The sequence below is a fragment of the Giraffa tippelskirchi genome, chromosome 1 (assembly GCF_054371585.1).
Source record: "Giraffa tippelskirchi isolate mGirTip1 chromosome 1, T2T-mGirTip1v1.2.pri, whole genome shotgun sequence".
NCBI lineage: Eukaryota > Metazoa > Chordata > Mammalia > Artiodactyla > Giraffidae > Giraffa > Giraffa tippelskirchi.
In genome coordinates, this window is record NC_137275.1 from 157,665,992 (window position 1) to 157,682,803 (window position 16,812).

The 16,812-nt window shown below is 35.4% G+C and overlaps 1 protein-coding gene and 1 pseudogene across 3 annotated transcripts in view; both read left to right on the top strand.

Moving 5' to 3' along the window:
• Positions 1–16,812, top strand: part of BRD10 (bromodomain containing 10) — a 102,700-nt gene that overhangs the window by 36,167 nt on the left and 49,721 nt on the right. The gene's annotated exons all lie outside the window — the stretch shown is intronic.
• Positions 6,570–7,523, top strand: LOC145510207 (heterogeneous nuclear ribonucleoprotein A1-like; annotated as a pseudogene).

Below are 16,812 nucleotides of genomic sequence, written 5' to 3' on the forward strand. Positions count from 1 at the left end.
ATTGAACTATAAATTTTAAATGAGAAGAATTTTGAATAGATTTGTAGAACTTTAGAACCACAGACCTTTAACATTTAAAATTAGGAGAACCTCTGGAGATAATGTAGTTCAAAATGACATATAAGTTCACTTATGCCAGTTCCTTCACTGGTATTAATTTCCTGTATAACTATGCTTACTCTGGACTCATCAGGAAAGAATGTTGTACTCAATTAGTATTAACTTTTAGGGTCAGGGAGTGCAGAGATTGATGACCTATCTATAAGGTTTTTTTAAATAGCAAGAGAGTAGGGCCCAGAGAGGTAAGTGATTACTCAGAAAAGACTGATAATTTTTATATTAAATCGTATCTCAAACTATATTAGGAACAATTGCTGACATAATGCTGCTGCTGCTGCTAAGTCGCTTCAGTTGTGTCCTACTCTGTGCGACCCCATAGACAGCAGCCCACCAGGCTCCCCCGTCCCTGGGATTTTCCAGGCAAGAGTACTGGAGTGGGTTGCCATTTCCTTCTCCAATACTACTAATGCTAATCAAAGTCAATTTATAATACATTGTTCAGTTCAGTTCAGTCGCTCAGTCGTGTCCGACTCTTTGCGACCCCATAGCATGCCAGGCCTCTCTGTCCATCACCAATTCCCAGAGTCTACCCAAACCCATGTCCATCGAGTCAGTGATGCCATCCAACCATCTCATCCTCTGATGTCCCCTTCTCCTTCTGCCCCCAATCCTACCCAGTATTAGGGTCTTTTCCAATGAGTCAACTCTTCGCATGAGGTGGCCAAAGTATTGGAGTTTCAGCTTCAGCATCAGTCCTTCCAATGAACACCCAGGATTGATCTCCTTTAGGATGGACTGGTTTGATCTCCTTGCAGTCCAAGGGACTCTCAAGAGTCTTCTCCAACACCGCAGTTCAAAATCATCAATTATTTGGCGCTCAGCTTTCTTCACCGTCCAACTCTCACATCCATACATGACCACTGGAAAAACCATAGCCTTGACTAGATGGACTTTTGTTGGCAAAGTAATGTCTCTGCTTTTAAATATGCTATCTAGGTTGGCCATAACCTTCCTTCCAAGGAGTAAGCGTCTTTTAATTTCATGGCTGCAATCACCATTAGCAGTGATTTTGGAGCCCCCCCAAAATAAAGTCTGACACTGTTTCCACTGTTTCCCCATCTATTTCCCATGAAGTGATGGGACCAGATGCCATGATCTTAGTTTTCTGAACGTTGAGCTTTAAGCCAACTTTTTCACTCTCCTCTTTCACCTTCATCAAGAGGTTCTTTAGTTCTTCTTCACTTTCTGCCATAAGGGTGGTGTCATCTGCATATCTGAGGTTATTGGTATTTCTCCTGGCAATCTTGATTCCAGCTTGTGTTTCTTCCAGCCCAGCGTTTCTCATGATGTACTCTGCATAGAAGTTAAATAAGCAGGGTGACAATATACAGCGTTGACATACTCCTTTTCCTATTTGGAACCAGTCTGTTGTTCCATGTCCAGTTCTAACTGTTGCTTCCTGATTTTGTTACTCCTCTTGTAATAATAAATTTAGCTTGCTTTGTAGGATTAAAATTCAACCCAAGACTTTCTGTACCACCATACTTTTTAATAATAGTGGTTAGTTGAGAACCCACAGTGTTCTCAAAAAAAAACAACAAAACCCACTTCTCTTCCTTGTTTAGAGCCTCATAAAACTTCTTCTGGTATAGAAAAGGGGGTTGTATGGAAGGGGCTAAAGATTAATCTGACAGTAGTATGTAATAGATTAGTGTAGAGAGAAATTGAAGAAAAGGAAGGCTTATAGGAAGAAGGCTGTAGGAGTCTAGTGCTCCGCTACTGATGACCAGAAATAGGAAGAAGGTCAGATGGTTCTGGAAACAATCAGCATGACTTAGTACCTTCCTTGATAAAGGGGGAACATAGGAAGAGACAAAGAGGAGTCTGGAGATAGTTGTAATAGTAGCAATAAGAAGTAAATAAAAAAGAATTGTTAACATTTACTGTGCAGGACTGTTTGCCAGGTTTAGGTCTAAGTACCTCATATGTATACAGTATTTGTCCTGAGGCAGATAGACAAGTAACTTGCCCAAAGCCAGGCAGTTTTTGAATGGTAAATTTAAGATTTGAACCAGAGCATTGTGGTTATAGAGTTTGTACTCCTGACAAGTATGCTGTCCCTGTGACCTAAAAATGATGGAACCATCCGAGAAAATAAAAGAGCTTGAGTCCACGGTGTGGAGACAGATCCATGAACTGCAGTCTTTAATAAGTTGTTTGAAGTGATGAGGGAAACATTTAAGCAAGTAAGCAGGAATGGCTAGTAAGAATCTGGAAATATGAGAATCCTTTTCTTTTCTTCAGTTTTATATATATATGTATGTGTGTGTGTGTGTGTGTCCTGTGTTTAACAGCAAATAAACATGGGTGAATTAAGACATGGGGGAAAACCCTCCTTTAAATGTCTAGTAACTGTGATAATTTAATATGAATTAAGCTTTCTCTTTGGGTAAAGCATTAACCTTTTCTTTTCTAACTAGGGATATTTTAAGCATGGAACAAAGAATAAAATCAAAGGCCTTGGTACCCACTACTCAGCAGTTTTTAAAACAGTTTTAAGTTTTGTTATTTATTATTCATAAGTTACTTTTGCATCTTTGCTAAAAATCAATTGAACATACATTTGTGAGTTTTTCTGGACTTTCTGTTCTTTTCCATCTATAGGTCCATCCTTAAGTTATGTTGACTTGATGATTGTGGCTTTATAATAAGCTTTGAAATTTGGTAGTGTGAATATTCCAACTTTGTGTTTTGTTTTTTGGGTTTTTTTTCCCCCTAAAATTTTTAGGCTATACTGGGATCTTTGCATTTCTGCATAATTTTAGAATCATGGAAATCCTACCCCCCAAAAAAGAACACCTGAGGGAATTTTGATTGAGATTGCATGGAAGTTTTGCTAATCTTTTTTTAATGTAGTGTCTAATCCAGGGAACTTTTTTATTTCAGAGTTTGTATTTTTTAAGCTCCAGCAGTTACATTTGTTTTTTTAATATCTTCATTTCTTATTATGTTCCTTTTAATGTCCTTTTCTGCTAGCTCCATCATCTTTGTCTTTGCTAAGCCAATTGACCAGTTTTTCTCCTTGTTATAAGTAACATTTTTCTGCTTTTTGACACATCCAGTAATTTTTTATTAGAAATTGTATGTTGTGAATGTTACCTTGTTGAGTATTTAGATTTGTATTTACCTTCTTAAAAGAGGTCTGAGCATTGTTATTCCAGGGAGTTAATTTCCTTGTGGATCAGTTTGGTGATCCTTTCAACTCCAGGCTTTAAGCTCTTATAGGATGGGTCTAGAATAACCTTCATTCCAGTTCAGCCCTGCTACTAAGATCTAATGAGCTTTCCTGGTGGCTCAGCAGTAAAGAATCCTCCTTCTATTAAGGAGACACTGGAGACAAAGGTTTGGTTCCTGGGTCTGAAAGATCCCATGGAGGAGGAAATGGCAATCCATTCCAGTGTTATTTCTGGAAAAATCCCATGGACAGAGGAGCCTGGCAGGCTACAGTCCATAGGGTCACAAAGAGTTGGACACAACTGAGCAACTAAGCACATGCTAAGATCTGACCTGTCTGGAGTCTCCACCAAATGCCCCCAAGTGATGACTGAGAACTCCACACTTCCTCTGGTCTCCCTATTGTGTCTATGAACTCCTTGATCTTACAATTTTCTAGTCATTCTTGTCCTACTTTGTACCCTTGTATAGATTTCTGAAGCTCTTTTCTGCATAGCTTCCTTGTTTTTAGAATTATCTCAAAACTTCTAGGTGCCTCACTCTTCTAATGCTGCTTTTCATCTCAGCTCAACTCCACTGGACCATTTGGGTTTCTGCTGTCTCTGCTCATGGTCTGGAAATTAATTGCTTTTAGTTAGGAGGTCAGTCAATTGTAAGGATCACCTCATTTGTTTCATTTCTTGGGGATTACGGTCTTGTACTATTTGATATTCAATGTCTGAAAACATTTGTTTCATGCATTTTATTCAATTTGTAATTGTTTACAGAGTGAGGGTAAGATTGGTTCAGTTACTGCATCATGACCAGGAAAAGGAGGTCATTTCTGGGCATTTTTTATGTATATATTAATAGATAATATATAGCGTTGTTTTGTGTGTCTTTAACCTTTATATAAATGGCAATCTTCTGTTTTCACTCAACATTATGTGTCTTAAGATTTAGCTGTGTTGAATTATTTCATTGTATTTTATTTCCGGTGCTAGTGTATAATATTCCATTATTTGACTGTATTACAGTTTATCCATTTACCTGATAAGATACACATTTTGGATTAGTTCTAGAGTTGGGTTATTATAGAATGCTACAGTAAACATTCATGTGCGTGTCTTCTTTAAGGATGAAGATATGGATAGATAGATGTGTGGGTGTGTATCCATTCTACTTTGTTTTTAATTTTATTTTTCTTCTTTATGTTTTGACTCACTCAACCTATTTTCCCAACTCTCCCCATTCTCTGACAACCACCGATCTGTTCTCTCTCTCTTTTATTTTTTATTTTTTTAGACTTTACATACAAGAGAGATCATACAGTTTATCATTCACTGACTTTTCTTTCACTTAGCGTAATGTCCTCAAAATCCATCCATGCTGTCAGAAGTGGCAATATTTCCTTCTGTTTTGTGGCTATATAGTATTCCATTGTGTATGAATACCACAATTTCTTAATCCATTCATCCATTGATGGATACTTAGGTTGTTTTTATATCTTGGCTGTTGTGTATAATGCTGCAGTAAATATGGGGATACATATATCTTTTCAAGTTAGTGTTTTCATTTTCTTCAGATAAATGTTCAGGGGTGGAATTGCTGGATTATATTGTATTATATTTTATTTTTAATTTTTGGGGGAACTTCCATACTGTTGTTCATAGTGGTTGCACCAGTTTATATTACCATCAACAGTGCTCAAAGGTTCCCTTGTCTCCATATCCTAACCAATGATTTGTTATTTTTTGTCTTTTTGATAATGGTCATTCTGACGGGTATGAGGTGATACTTCATGGTGGTTTTCGTTTGCATTTCCCTGGTGATTAGTGATGTTGAGCATTTTCTCATGTACCTGTAGACCCTCTGTGTCTTTGGAAAAATGTACAGTCAGATCTGTCCATTTTTTAATCAAATTGTTTTCTGCTATTGGACTGTATAAATTTTTTTATATATTTTGGATTTTAGACTCTTTCCGGATACATGATTGGAAGATATTTTCTCCCATTAATAGCTTGCCTTTTCATTTTGTTGGTGGCTTTTGCTGTAGAGAGCTTTTTAGTATGATGTAGTCACAGTTAGTTAGTTTTTTCTTTTCTTGCTTTTGCTTTTATTGTCAGATCCAAAAATCTTTACCAAGACCTCCGTCAAGGAGCTTACTGACTGTCTTTTTCTTCCAGGAGTTTTATAGTATAAGATCTTACATTCAAGTCTTTAATCCATTTGAGTTCATTTTTGTATATGTTGTAATATAGTGGTCAAATTTCATTCTTTTACATATAGCTGTCCAGTTTCCCCAACACCATTTATTGAAGGGATTGTGATTTCTGCACTGTATATTCTTGTCTCCTTTGTCATAAAGTAGTTGATATATATACATGGGTTTATTTCTGGGCTGTCTGTTCTTTTCCATTGATCTGTGTGTCTGTCTTTATGCCAGTAACCAACTGTCTTGATTACTAGAGCTTTGTAACATCACTTGAAGTCAGGGACCATGATGTGTCCAGCTTTGTTTGGTCTTTCACCTTCTAGGTACTTCATTCTTTTTCATTCAATTCTATATTCATTCTGCCTTTAATCTTATGGTCATGGCAAGTTCTTTAATGCTTTAAAGAGTGTTGCTACACTGATAACTGCAGTAATATGTTCTTAAAGTTGTTGTAAGGAAGTTATATTGATAAAGTAGTTACCATCATATTAGTTTTATATAAAGCATTTAATTAATTATGACATTAAAGTGTCTTATTATGTATATTGAAAGAGTAAACTTAATATACCTATTTTCCTTCCCAAGAACACATGAATATTTAAACTTGTTAACTCTAGACACTCCCCCTCAGTCTTAAGTGCCATCATTGTTCAATATTTTAATTCTTTCTGGTTCTTAACTGCCCAACTGTTGCCACAGCTCTAGTTTTTATCTAAGATTCTCTCCTTTCTCATGTGATACTTTCTTCATAAGTGATTTCATTCATTCCCATACCACCTATATATAGAAGACTTATAATATATGTCTCTTGCCCAAACTTCTCTAAGTTTGAAGCCTAATTGCATACTTAATATATTCTCTGGATGTAATATATATCAGTGACGATATCAGTGTATCTCATCTGTCAGGAAATAGGTGGCACATTCAAAATGGAATAATTCAAAGAGGGTTTATTTCCAAAGAAGTTGGAATATAGCTGAACGTTAAGACATGAAGCTGAGATACATTCATTAGGTTACTCCTTTCTGCCCATGGATGCTATCAATAAGCATCATAGAAGTCTCCCCACTCCACTGCTGTCATGTCTAAGTCAGAGTCTCCCAAAGAGCCCAAACAGCTGTGGCAGCTCTTCATCAGAGGACTGAGCTTTGAAACAACCAATGAGAGTCTGAGAAGCCATTTTGAGCAATGGAAAACACTCATGGACTGTATGGTAATGAGGGATCCAAACACCAAGCACTCCAGAGGCTTCAGATTTGTCACATATGCCTATGAAGGTGGTGGATGCAGCCATGAGTGTGAGGTCACACAAGGTGGATGGAAGAGTTGTGGAAGCAAAGAGGGCCATCTCAAGAGAAGATTCTCAAATACCTGGTGCCCTCTTAACTGTAAAAAAAGTTTTTGTTGATGACCTTAACGACACTGAAGAACATCACCTGAGAGATTATTTTGAACAGTATGGGAAAATTGAAGTGATTGAAATCATGACTGACTGAGGCAGTGGCAAAAAGAGAGGCTTTGCTTTTGTAACCTTTGATGACCATAACTCCACAGACAAGATTGTCATTCAGAAATACCCCACTATGAATGGCCACAACTGTGAAGTAAGAAAAGCTCTAACTAAGTAAGAGATAGCTAGTGCTTCATCCACCAAAGAGGTTGAAGTGGTTCTGGAAACTTCGGTGGGGGTCGTGGAGGTGGTTTTGGTGGAAAGGACAACTTTGGTCGTGGAGGAAACTTTAGTGGTTGAGGTGGCTTTGGTGGCAGCCATGGTGGTGGATATCGTGGCTGTGAGAATGGCTATAATGAATTTGGTAATGATGGAAGCAATTTTGGAGGTGGTAGAAGCTACAATGATTTTGGCAATTACAGCAATCAATATTCAAATTTTGGACCCATGAAAGGTGGAAACTTTGGAGGCAGAAGTTCTGTCCCCTATGGCAGTAGAGGCCAGTACTTCGCCAAACCATGAAACCAAGGTCACTTTGGTGGTTCCAGTAGTAGCAATAGCTATGGCAGTGACGGAATGTTTTAATTACTGGCAGGAAACAAAACTTAGCAGGAGAGGAGAGCCAGAGAAGTGACAGGGAAACTACAGCTTACAACAGATTTGTGAACTCAGCCAAGCACAGTTGTAGCAGGGCCTAGCTGCTACAAAGAAGACATGTTTTAGACAATACTCATGTGTACAGGCAAAAAACTTGAGGACTGTACCTGTGATTGGTTGTATAACAGGTAGTTTTAATTTCTGGTCTGCGTAAAGCATTCCAACAAAGTGTTTTAATGTAGTTTTTTTTTTTTGCACCCATGCTGTTGATTGCTAAATGTAATAGTCTGATCATGACTCTGAATAAATGTGTCTTAAAAAAAAAAGAGACATAAGGCTGTTAGTAAACAAGGGGGACTAATTTCTGGTACCCCAGAGAGGAGTACAAAGAAGAGACTATTGAGATATGATACCTTATGTTGAAGGACACAGCTCCCCCCACAAAACTTTTAAGTCCATTTATAAAACTTATTCCACTTACATGAACTTAATACACATGTTCTTAACAGTTATGCTTATATTGTTCAAGAAAATTTAACAGGACATTAAACAGAACTAGTCATCATCTCAAATTATTTCCCTGTTATTGTTTGTATAGTACATGCGTGTTAGGCAAATACCAAAAACTTCACAAAGAGGAGGCCAAGGGAATAAATACTTTACCCTACTTCCCTATCTTGCCAGGACTCTCTTGACTAAACCTAAGGAAAGCTAGTGGATGAAGTTCCCTACTGATACAGATGAAACTATACAGTAGAGAGTAGATCTGGAGGCAAACAAAAGATATTTGCCATAGATCTCTTCTTCAAAATGATTACATCAAAAATTAATTGTGAAAGCCTAATGCTTACTCCTAAAACTTGATCTCACTGTAGTGCTCCCTATCTTTGTGAATGGCACCACCATCTATTAGATTATTCAAGTTAGAAATCTGAGATTCATACAGGACATCTTCCTTTCCCTGATACACAAATAAAAATTCAGTCCCAAATATTGATGTTTTATTTCCTAAATCTGTCTTTAATCTGCTTCCCTCTTTCTTCTCTGTCTCCATCCAGTTCCTTAATCTCTCACTTAGGCGACTATAATCTTCTCTTAATGAAACTGTGCCCATGCTTACTCTCATTCTATTCTGTTTCTCACATTAAAGGTAGAATTTTGTTGTTGTTCAGTAGGTAAGTCGTATCCAACTCTTTGAGACCCTATAGACTGCAGCATGCCTGGATTCCCTGTCCTTCACTGTCTCCAGAATTTGCTCAGATTCATGTCTAAAAAGTAGAATGAACTTTCCTCAATGCAGATTTAATCATGCCACTTCCCAGTTCCCATTACTTTTTACCTCCCCAAAACAAAACAGGTACACACAAGAACTTTAATGGCTTAATATAGTTTATAAGACCCTGCTTTCAGCTTTTGGCCTCATCCTGTCTCTCTAACCCCATTTTACACCCTTTATCCCACATTCCTGCTATCCTTGCCACGCTAGCCTCCCTTTTCTCTCTTCTGTGCCAAGAGATTGTTAACTTTATGTGCATCCAAATTTAGAGTTTACATAAAAACATGTGAAATGTATCAAGAATAGTTAGACCTTTAATTTTAACCTTTGTTTTCTAAATTTTCTAACATAAGCATGATTTTCTTTTATAATTGAAAATGCAGCAAGTATTAAAATTTATAAAGTGCCACCTAACTAGTGGGATAAGCAGAGGCTTTTTGTTTTTGTTTTTGTTTTTTTTAATGTCTTTTGGGCCTTTCCCAAGATTTTTTGGGGGGAAAAAAAGGAAGGAAAATATGATATGTCTTCGACATTTCATCAGCAACATGTAATATGATACATGGGAGTGCTAAACAAAGTCTCCCTCCCTATGTACAGTTATTCTACCAGCTCTCATGATTTTATGAATCTGTCAATTCTGTCGATCTAATTATCCTCTCAAGAGTTAGTCAGAGACTAGCTGAGAATATGGCTACTGAAAAATTTGCTCTGAAAGGACTTTGAAAACATCATAAAGAAAGGTCAGATTGGAAGACAGGGAGGGTTGCAGAGATCATATGGTTACTGTAGTTGTGCTTAAAACCTGAGTGTAGCTTTCTCTTTTTTGTTGTTTTTTGATTAAAACTTCTGGTATAAGAAGTGGGAAAATGATGTTCTCCTCCTGTTCATTAGCTTTAAACAACTTTTTATTCGATATATTGGAAATTCAAGTTGGCAGCAAGCTGAATAATTCTAGTCCATATTATGGTAATATGGCAATACTTCAGTTAACTGACGGGTATCTAATAATTTTTAGGTGATCATCTGGGCAGACACAGACCTAAAAGTAAATTATTTTTAAATTATTTTTAAAAATCTTTTAAGTCCAACAGTTAGGTCTCTGATTTGTGATCTATTTCAGTTAAAGGAAGGGAGTCCTTACTCGGTTTTTTATTTTTATACAGTAGGTAGTTTCCCTTGCTTGTACAGTATAGGCCATAAAAACCATGGTTTCCTAGATCAGATTGCAAAAATCATGACATTCCTATACTATTATCTTTATTTACCTAGATGCATTGGAAACCAATTCAAAGGAGATGGCAGATGATATGTATTTAACAGAGAGAAATAAACATTGAGTAAGGGTTGGTGATGGACAGGAAAGGCTGGCGTGCTGCAGTACATGGGGTTGCAGAGTCAGACATGACTGAGCAACTGAGCTGAAATGAGGGGTTGGTAGTCTGGCCTTCTCCAGGTGAATGCTATTAGGGTAGCAGCCAGTCTTGGAGCTGATTAGTGTAGAGAGGCACTGTTGATTTAGAAAACAGGAGCACTATAAGTCAAAGTTCTAGGAAAATGGAATGAAAGGGGTGATTAATGTGTAGTTGCTGGAATAGTCTTTAAGCATGACCACTGCATTTTGTTAATAATGGTAACGTTGAATCATTAAGGAAAGATTAAAACTATATTTTGTGTTCCTTGTTTATTAAGCCAGAATGTATGTAATACATTTTGTATAACTGTTTTTAAAAAATAAAATTGTTAAAATTGAAAGCTAGCTTTCCTCAAGTAAATTTCAGTTAATCCAAAATATGACAGTAGTAGGTAGCAGTTTCAATCAAATAGCCATGTTAAAAATATTGGACCACTGCACCATTCTTTTCTTTGCAAAACGATTTGGATTACCAGAAGTAGTGTGCATGTTTTTAAGTTGTATAAACTTATTGGTGTTTTATTGATCTGGAAATTGCTGAAGTTAAAAGTAAAAATGTTTTCTATCTTTTTGTGATTTACAAATTATGACTTATATTTGATTTACTTTCAAATTCTTAATAACCTAAAGTAACAATGAATTAATGAAGTAGACATTTGTCATTTGTGACCACCCCACAATTTTTGAACAGTTGCGCTACATTTTGGTGATTTCCCATGTTATAAGCCCTAAATTCACAAAGCAGTTCAGTTCAGTTGCTTGGTCATGTCCGACTCTACGAGCCTGTGGACTGCAGCACACCAGGCTTCCCTGTCCGTCACCAACTCCCAGAGCTTGCTCAAACTCATGTCCATCCAGTCGGTGATGTCATCCAGCCATCTCATCCTCTGTCATCCCCTTCTCCTCCTGCCTTCCTGACTTCGCAAAGCAGTTGCCAGGAAATCTGTATTCTCATACCCACTCACAACTAGGGTAAAAAGGTTCATGACCAGTCATACTCTTCTCACTTGAAATTGCTTGGGACCAACATGAGGTGGCAGTGTTAGGCAGGGAAGTTTATCTTTTGACGAAGGTGGTGGTGGGAGCTTCTGGTTGTTCTAGGTTCCTAGTATCAGAAGTGCCAAATAATATTGGCAGTCTAATTTTTCCTGGAGAAGTTGTCAAAGTGTAGTTGCGGTTCATATCTGTTAAGTTTGGCTCGTAACAACAATAAACCCTTAACAGAGCTTAATTCCTTTTCTACTTAGCTGGAAGAGATTCTTTTGTTTGTAGCTAAGTAAGAAGCTTGACTAAACAATATCAATGATTGCTTTTCCTAAAATGTAATATTTTATGTTGAAAATGTAAATGAATGTCTTGCTTTCCTTTTTCATTGACCACCTTAAACATTGTGTTATAATGGTTTTTCAGTTAATGGATTATTTTGCATTACAGCTGCTGTATATGTTTCTTACTAGATTGTAAAGTGTGTGGCCCATACTTTCACCTCTTTGTATTCTTATACATGATAAGCATTAGATAAAATTTATAAAACTACTAAAGTTAGGATAGTTTAAAACATATAATAACTTTTTTGTAAAGCTATTTACTCATGAATGATGTTCCTGCCAAGTTATATATGACCAAAATAACCTTAGGCACAGCTTCTATTAGTATTTTACATAGTAACAGATTGATGTTCTCTAAGCCAGAAAGGAACAATCAAGAACTTGTCCAGGAAAAAAAAAATTTTGTTTATTTGGTAGTGTTTACCTTTACTTATAGATTTATTGAGAAATGATATATATCACTGTATAAGTTTAAGATATATAGCATGATGGTTTGATTTACATAAATGATTACCACAGTAGGTTTAATTATATAGATCATCTCATATGAATGTAATGAAAAGATTAAAATTCTCCTTGTGATGAGAACTATTAGGATCTACTCTCTTTAACTTTCCTTTTTCCCATTAGTGAATGTGGTTTTTATAAGTATCCTCAGGCAGTCTTATTGCATCACTCAAATACTGAAGGCTTAATTTTTTGAGCTAACATTTTAGAAAACATGTAGCACTGTATCTGATTTTAGTATAACACCTCAGAACAATTTTTTAAATTGAGAATAACTTTGAAAGCTGTTTTTTTTTAAATCCGTCCTTGTGAGCACACTGTGGTTTGCTTCAGCATTTTTTGATAGTGTTTTTTAAATGTTTTACTTATACTTTAAGTGTTTAATTTTTTTTCATGGGCAGGTTATAGATATTGACTCTAGAGGTCTTTGGCAAGCTCCCATTCCATATGTTCCACACTGCTGAGGACAGGATGGAGACTCACAGCTCCAATTCTAAAGGATTATTCCGCATTACACTGGCCTGTACCAGACCAGACTTTCTCTTCCTCCTGCCTCTTCAGTACTCATGGTTTGAATTTAGAACCCATCATTGTCTCCTAAAATGTTTAGTTTGTAGGGAACATAAGCATGAGTAGCAGCCCTTGAATAACTTCAGGCAATGTCCATATTTGGCTGCATCATAACACAACTAAGTCACAGCCTTTCCAGGTACCTGATCCTGCAGAATGCGTGAATTATTGCCTAAATTTTCTTCTTCCCAGAGTAAGCCAGTTGGTGCTAACTTTAACCTACCAATGGCAGACTGTTTATATTGCTGGTTCTTACACTAATACACTATGTAAGCCTAAGGAAATTATCTCATTGTCCTTCTATGTCCTTAATGTCCCCATCTGTAAGTTGAATAGTGTCTGAAATTGCCGTATCTCTAGCCTTTATTGGCCAAAGGTTGCTAACGCTGTTTTAGGCAAAAACAAGTCCATAAAAGTGTTTTGGTCTGCTCCAACTCCTCATTTCATTTTCTTCCCTGAGCACTAGTTATTACTCTTTCACCTATACAGAAACAGCATAATTTATTGTGACATGGTTGACCGAAATCAGTTTCAGTGCCAAGTATACTAAATGCACTTTTTGATGGTTGATATTCGAACAGGTACAATTTCCTATACCAAACCTTTAAACTCTTAAGTTACATTTCATGAGAAATAAATTGAATACCTTTTCTTTAGTTAACAGAACAATGAATAAATGATTACCCTTCTCAGTATATATTTAGTGTAGAGAAACTCAGTTTCATGTTAAGATACATAATATGCATAAATCTAACATGGTAAGAAATACAGTATCTATAAATCTTTTTCATTTTAGCTCTTTTATAGCTCCTGGCTAATATTCTTTAGCTTTTAAAAAGTTGATTCATGAAATTTTTTAAAATTTCATTGGCTGTATAGTTTAAAAGTCACATAGTACTACTGAGGCTTTTAATGAAAGACAGCAACCCTTACTTCAGCTCATCTTCGAATTCATGACTCAGAAACATCTACCTTTAACTTTTTAGGTAATTTTTCTAGTAATTATTTCCATATTTCTTAATATATGCTTATGTTGCTATTAATAGTTCTTGATTTTTCAGCTTGGCATTATCTGTTGACATCCGTCTGTGGAAGTGAAGATTTATTTCACTCTTAAGTATTTCCACTTATTTGCAAGTTACATGCTCTTTTTCTTTTAATATGGATCTTTTCTGCTTCATCTGTTTTATGTATTATTGATTAATAATTCAGCTCTATCTCACTTTTTACCCCAAACTTGACATTATTGTTACTGTTTTTTGTAATAATGTTTATTTACCCACATGGTTCACAGTTGATTTGTTCTTCAATACTTCTTTCATCTTAGAACTTCTGTGATCATCTTTTTCCTGAAGTATATACTGTAGAAGTATTTTTCTGTATCTTTAAATTTGGATAGTTTCTATTACTATCTTCAAGTTCGCTAATCTTTTCTTCTGCTATGTCTAATTTGCCATTAGTCCCATTCAGTATATTTTCATCTCAGACATTGTAGTTTTCGTCTCTAAAAGTTTAACTTGAATCTGTTTTATATCTTCCATGTCACTACTTAATTTTTCATGTCTCTACTTAACTTTTTGACTATATGGATTACAGTTTTAGTAACTACTTTAATGACCGTATTTGCTAATCCTACCATTTGTTTCATTTATGGGTCTATTTTGATTGATTGATCATTTATCTCATTATGGATCATGTGTTTCTACTTTGTTGTATGCCTAGTACTTTTGGTTTGGATGCCAAACATTATGAGTTTTATCTTGGAGGGTGCCAGATATTTTTATATTTCTATAGGTCTTCTAGAGCTTTTTTTCTGAAATGCAGTTAATTATTTTGAAACAGTTTGGTCATTTTGGATCTTTTATCATTTGTTACTTGAGTCCAGAGCAATGCTCAGTCTAGGGCTAATTAGTCTCTACTACCTGTGCAAGACTGTGCAAAGGATGGTGTCTAAGATCCTTTGAATTTTGAATTTTTCCAGTGTGCTTGTGGGAATAAATACTTTATTTTCTAATCTTTTGGGTACTTTTCCCTCACCTAGTTTTGGGTTATTTCCTTGCATGCATACACTAGTCATTGCTCTGAAGTTGAAGAGGACTCTGTAAAAATACTTTGCACTTTATGCAGGTCTTTCCTCTTGAGTTTTATCTCTTGTAGACTCTGACTGCCTTGGTATCTCTGGACTCTTGGCTTCTCATCTTGTGGAGTCTGCTAGACTCTTATCTGGGTTTCCCTTCCTGCATCATGGCCTGAAAATTCTCTGAAAGCAGCAAACTGCAGCATTTTTTGGTCTCACCTTCTGTTTCCCATCTCTCTGAGATCACTGTCCTTTGCTTGATACTTAAATTCTTACAAACCACTGTTTTATGTATTTTGTCAGGATTTTTATGATTGGTTCAGGTAGGAAAGTAAATTTGACTCCTTGTTACTTCGTCAGGTGGAAACAGAAGACATTTTAGAAGTTTTTACTTTAGAATGAGTTCTGATTTTTATCTAAATGAAAATAACTTTAATTTATCCTTATCCATGAATGATAGTTATTGTTTTGCATTTATTTTGTTGCTATTGAGAAATCTCTCAATGTTTTTGTCATTTTTGTATATGTAATCTGTCTTTTCTTCTCTTCTGACTGCTTACAAGATTTTTTTTCTTTGATGTTTTACTGTTTTATTATGATATGCCCAAGTGTGGTTCTCTTATTTTCTAGGGCCGTTTGAATTGGGGATTTGTATCCTTCACTATTTCTAGGAAATTCTTAGCCATTATCTCTTCAGATTTTGCTGTCATCACCACACTCCTACCCCACTTCTGTATTCTTATTTTCTAGTGCTCCAGTTGATTGTTAGACTTTTATTTTTTGTGTTTTATTTTTGTGTTTGTATTTTCTTCTTTTTAGAAGTTCCTTTTTAAAACAAATCTTTCTGAATCATTCTGATAAATTCTTACTACTTATTTTTAATTCTCTCTTTTGCTTCTTTAACATGCCTGTTTTATATTTTGTTTCATTAACTGAAATTTTTGAGATGAATTCTTGTGAAGGCTTTAGGACCCCAATTTTTCTATGTAGAGAAGATTTTGAAGTGTGTAGTTTCTTCAGTAAATACGGGTTTATTCAGCTTTTCGTTCTTGTGTCAGTTTTGTTAACTTGTGTTCTTTAAAAAACTTGCCTATTCATTAAAATTGTCTCTTGGCATAAAATTTTTTACAATAACATTGTATGATCTATATCTGTAGAATCTAGGATTAAATTATAGAATCTATAAACCCATTTTCATCATTTTCATTTCTGATATTGGTTTTTTGTGTGTATGTTTTGTTTTCCTCATCAGTCTTATCAGGCGTTTGTTAATTTTAATAACATTTTTGAATAACAAACATTTGAATTTGATTATTTTTCTATTTGTTTTATATCATTAATTTCTGCTATTTCCTTTCAACTTTGGGACTTTGATTTGCTGTTATTTTTCTAGTTTTTCTTTTCTTTTAATGAATATGAATATTTGATTTTCAACTTTCCTTCTTTTTTAAATATACATTCTTATCTATAAATGCCCCTCCGAGTACTGCTTTAGTTAACATGCATCCCACCAGTGTTCATTGCTGTATGTTTTTCCTTCCATATTTCTGGTTCTACTAATTTGTATGTTTAAAAGTCTATTACTTTAGTCCCTACCTTGAATTTTCACATGCCTCATTAACTTATTAAAGCCTAATCATTATTTTTACCATCTTCCTGATTAATACAAGGACCTTGAAACACTATTAAATTTAATCATCTCTAACACAGCTTACTTGCTATTGTTATAATATATTTTAATTTTATCTTGTCTTCTTTTTAAACTCCACAAAGCACTTTTATCATTATTTTATGCCCTATCTGTATAGATTAACCTATATATTTCCAGTTTCTCACTCTTTTCCCATCTCTAATCATCAGTCTAGTATCACTGACCTTTCTTCCACTTGAGGTAAATTCTTTAGCATTTCATTTGGCTGAGGTTCTGTTCATCACAATTAGGGCATTTTTGTTTGAAAGTATCTTTATTTTTGTCTTCATTTTTGAAAGATACTTTTGCTCTGAATGGAAATTTACATTGATAGTTATTTTTTAAGTACATTAAAGATATTCCATTGTCTTCTGGCTTCCATGATTTCTGTTGCGTTAACTGTAAATTTTTTCTTTTA